This window comes from Mus caroli, chromosome 13, assembly GCF_900094665.2.
Source record: "Mus caroli chromosome 13, CAROLI_EIJ_v1.1, whole genome shotgun sequence".
NCBI classification, from domain to species: Eukaryota; Metazoa; Chordata; class Mammalia; order Rodentia; family Muridae; genus Mus; species Mus caroli.
This window is the reverse complement of record NC_034582.1, coordinates 104,889,759-104,895,144: the sequence shown is the minus strand read 5'-3', so window position 1 is coordinate 104,895,144 and position 5,386 is coordinate 104,889,759.

Here is a 5,386-nt window from a genome sequence, read left to right as displayed (position 1 = left end):
TCCCTCCCTCTCTTTTTCATGTCTTTAAAGGAACTCAGTGAAAATTGTGACTCACAGCTCTTCAAACCCAATACTCAGGAGCTTGACTGCAGTCAATATAAGGAGACAGGATTGCTGTGAATGTAAGGAGAGCCAGAACTGCAGAGTGAGTTCTAGGCCAGTCTGGGCTGCCTCAAAATATAAACAGACAAACTAAACAAACAAACAAACCAACAAATGTAACTTATTTGGCAATACACTTAAGGAGTAATCATGAAAACTAGGATTTCCATATCCCACATCACCAATATATACATGTTGCTTCTTTCACAGTGCCATGGAACGTGACAAGGTAAAATTTATAACCTTTTAAAATATGCATATATCCAATAAATGCTAAAATATCCACATATGCTATATGAGGTGTAAAATAGAAGTTACTTTACATATGTTATATGCAAGCTTGCCAGCTCCTATGTCCACTGTGTACCCATAGATAACTAAGAAACATACTTAGTGAACCTTTGTATGTCTTTTTTCCCGTATTTTTAACCTCCAAGTCGTTTTATTTATTATTTATTATTTTACGTGTATGAGTGTTTTGCCTGCATATATGTATGTGCAGCATGTATGCTCTCTGTGCCTCCAGAAGTCATGTTGGATCTCCTTGAACTGGAGTTACAAATGGTTGTGGACCACGAACATAATTGCTTAGGAACCAAACTGGATCCTCTGAGAGAGCAGCAAGGGCTCTTAGCTGCTGAGCCATCTCTCCAGCCCCCTTATCCACCGAAACTTATAGAAAAAAATCTCAAATAACAAAAACCAACCAAGTTTCAGGGTGATTGGGGATGCTTGCTCCGTGTGTGTGTGTGTGTGTGTGTGTGTGTGTGTGTGTGCATCCTTTTGATGGAAGCAGGGTCATTTCCACCTTGGTACTGCTCTGAATGTTTTGGTTTAAATCTCTCTGCTCCTGATTTTATTTCACGTTCTCAATATTCCCCTTGAAGGACAGAGGTTTTAAACTTTATTAAACTCTGATTTGTCCATGTAACTTTTTTACAGTTTATTAGTTTGTGTCCTAATTACACATAATTTTGCTTATTTCAATCCCATAAATATATTCTTATTTTTTTATTAAAAACTTAAATAACACATAAAAACATGACAAGTATACATGTAAATGTGGAAATATGCTTTGATGCATATGCACTCTTATGTATGTTGGTTTAACAAGGTTTTACTATATGGTACAGGCTAGTCTAGAAGTCACCTTGTTATAGTGGTGAATTCTCTATACTAATTTATGCTTTATGCTCCTGGCCAGTCACACTCCCAGCCCCTCTGGATTCGAGAATGAAGGATACACACACACACACACACACACACACACACACACCAGTTAATTTTAAATGCCTTGACTATCTCAAAAGCTAGGTAGTTCTAATCCTCCCCGCAGCTAGCACACATTTCCCTCCTGTAATCCTGGCTTAACACCCTCTAATTCTATATTTTATCTTTGTTGCCCTGGCTCCCCAGTCTTCCCTGCCTAAGTTGCTTCTGGGCAGCCCTTCTGAGGGCTGGCATTCCTTTTCACTTACATTTCAAATAATTTTTTTCTGCAGTTCTAAATCTGATCCGTCTCCCTCCGGTCATGGCAATTCTCCTCTCCTTCCTTCCAATTTTTAGCCTGTGCAAATCCTAAGGTCTCGCCTCAGTCTACCTGCCCAACCATTGGCCTCTGGCTCTTTATTGATCGATCAAAAACCAAATGGGGGCAAGGACCTTCAGCGTCTGGATACAGATTAATTCAAAGCATTAGAACTGACTCATCTCCAACACTGTGTAGCCTGAGCCAGCCTCAGACACCCAAGTGCTAGAATGATGGTCCTGCACCACATGTCTGGCTATATTAATTCTTGACATCTGGTCGGCTAGTGTTGCAAAATCAATTCTCCCAGGTCGTGTAACTATTTATTATGAATCTTTTGCTTTTAACAAAGACACTTATAATTAACCTAAGAAATTTCTACTTAAAAAAAAAAAAGCTTGATAAAATTTTTATGCAACCATATCAAGGGCTGGAGAAATGGTTCATGGAAAGTACTGACTGCTCTTCCAGAGGTCCTGAGTTCAATGCCCAGTAACCATATGGTGGCTCACAACTATCTATAATGGAATCCAAATGCCCTCCTTTTGGTGTGTATGAAGACAGCTAGAGTGTACTCACATACATAAAATAAATCAATCTTTTTTAAAAAAGAAAAATAATAAAAAAATTGTATCAAATCTGTATATCAATTTGAAGAAAACTGGTACAATAATAATGTTGTCTTTGAATATCCAAAATAATGGATTTCTGTACTTGGGTCTTCTTCAGTGTCTCTTGGTAGGATTCTGAAGTGGAAATTTCTGGTTTCTTTGGAGACTCAGTTGTGTCCTGTGATTTTTTTTTTTTTTTCTGGATACTGTCTTATGAGAAGATGTTTTGCTGAGAACAGACATGTGGTGTTTTCTGGAAGCTGCCTGGGAAAAGGTCATGTGATGTTTCACTAGGAGCAGATGCTGGAGAAGACATGTGATGATATTCCTGATATAAGTTTAGCCAAACAGACAGCAGATGACACTGTGGCACTGCCTGCCGCTCTCTGCTGACACTGGTCTTCACTGGCAGAGCTGTGGCATTGGTTCGCCTTGCCTTCTTCGCTGATCATCGATCGTATAGAGAAAAATGCACCAAAGAACTTCTTGCGATATTCTAGCATCTTGCGGCTTCTGTGCTGACTCAGGCCAATTGTCAGAGCCTCAGAGTTTTTTTTCTGGATCAAATTGCCTTGGCTGATTCCTGAATGGCGTTTGCAAACAGACAGAGCTGCAGCCGCTGATTCCTGTGAACAGAACTGCTGATATCTTGACAAGGAAGGTTGAAATTTCCCTAAAGAACTATTTCTCCTTTGCTTGACTAACCTTTCCCATCCACTACCTCTAGTGGGTGCTGGGCTAGAAGGGAGGTTAAAGCATTTAAGAACCATTATTAAAGTAGTTTTTTTGTTTTTTAAATCTAAGCCTACAGGATTCTATAGTTTTTATTATATACATCTCCCAGGTCTACCAGGAAGTTCATTCCTAGATAGGCAGGTTATACTGTAGTGTGCTGTTACACACAGCTCTTTAAAGCTGTTTTTATTTTATTTTCTAACTGACTATTGCTAATACAGAATAATTCAGTTAATTTTTTTCTGTTGATTCTGGACACTGTATATACTTTGGATTTTTACAAGTATATTCTCACATCTGAGGATCAGGGAGAATTTTACTTCTTCCTTCCCATCTGTGAGTCTTTGATTGGCTGTTTTGCTTTGTTGCCCTAGAAACTCCAGTACAAGGTTGAAGAGAACTGGCAAACCCAGACTTTCCTAACCAAGTGTGGTGGTACACTCTTGTAGTCTTAGCTCTCGGGAGGTGGAGGCAGGAGGACCGGGAGTTCACAGGCATTCTCAGCTACGTAGAGAGTCTGAAGTCAGCCTGAGCTACAAGAGGCCCTGCTTCAAAACAAACATACAAAAGATTTTCTTGTTCTGTTTCCAACTTTAGGAAGAAATACAGAAATATGGTTTACCAGTAAAATTGTACTTGGTATTGCTTTGTAGATGTACTGATGAGGTTCAGCACATCTTAGAATCTGAGGTCACTTACTACTGCCTTGAGGGGAAAAAACCATCAAGCCTCACTAATCTTCCACTACACATCAGACTTTCATCAGGCCTTCATTTCTTAGATGCCCCATTTCTGAAGACAGAGAGTCACAAGGAAGACACTGGTCTGACTGATTCCCACCACCAATTCCCTCTAGGATATCATAATTTTGTCCAATACTTCTGCCTAACTGTTCACTCTACATCAGGCCTATGGCCACCTTGTCACAATCTGAGACTAACAGGGATGAAAGTCTCAAAAGAGATTGTCCTGATTATGTGGCCTGTGGGAATTGGTATTAGGAATATCTTGATTACATTAATTGTGGTGAGACCTGCCCACTGTGGGTGGCTCCAGTCCCTAGGCAGGAGATCCTGGATTGCATAGAGTGGAGAATGTCAGTTGAGCACTAGCACGCATTCATGAATCCACTGCTTTCTGCTCTTAACAGTGAATGTGCTGTGACCCATTATCTTGAGCTTCTGAGTCTATGATGTCAACAACATAAAGGGCTGTCATGGAGAGCCTTTGGGGCCCATGGGCAGGAATTTGACAAGGAAGTAGGCTTTGGGCAAGAGTTTGACCTTAACCTAGGGTGGAGGAGTAGGCTCAGATATCTTGGTCATCCTGATAAGGCCTTAGAAACATTGACCACAGGACTTTTGTGTTTATTGTCTTGCTTGTTCCTAGAACTGACCTTATTACTTGCATGTAATTAAAATTATAAAAGCAATATAAAGGCAGACTGGGAAAAAATAACCCTGCCACCACCTCAGAACTGGCTTGGGCCATGCTGCAGTGATGTCGAATTGTCTTTTTTCTTTTTGATCCTCACTCCTGCCCTGGAGAATCGGTTGACTGACGGAGCTGGCTTGGTCAAGTTGTAACTTGGAATTGTGCAGTGAGTAAACCATTTCTCCAATGTGAAGTTTATATCGAATAGGAATAGCTCACTTGATAAAGCATTTTCTGATCAAGCATCATAATCTAATAGGTTCAAGATTGACTCTAATAAGTTCAAGATACCTAGGACCCACAAAAAATCCGAGGTATTATACACCTAAAGTCCTACTGCTAGGGAGATGAAGACAGGAGTATTCCTGGGGCCCCATGGCTAATCAGTCTAGTCCAATCAGTGAGTACCAGGTTCAGCAAGAGACCAAATCCTAAACTATAAAATAGAAGGCCAACAAGATAGCTTGAGGGACCCTAACAGGTTTTCCAGTCCCAAACCCTCCGCCTTGGGTCAAGACTAGGCCAAGTTCCATTCTCCATCCACAGGAACATTCTTTTTGTTTTGTTTTGTTTTGTTTTCATTGTTTGTTTGCTTTTTTTTTTTTTTTTTTCCGGTTTTAGGAACATTCTTGAGTAAAAACTTCTCAGAATGTACTAATAGTCACCTTACCCTCTGGAAAGTCCCAGGTAGAGTTCAAATGCATGTCATGCCAGCTGGTAGATTTAAAGGCCAACATGCTTAGTCAATGTGCCCCTAAAAAGTATAAAAACTGCTTGTAATAGCCGTTCAAGCCGGGCGGTGGTGGCACACGCCTTTAATCCCAGCACTTGGGAGGCAGAGGCAGGCAGATTTCTGAGTTCGAGGCCAGCATGGTCTACAAAGTGAGTTCCAGGATAGCCAGGGCTATACAGAGAAACCCTGTCTCAAAAAAAACAAAAAACAAAAAACAAAAAAACAAAAAAAAAAAGCCATTCA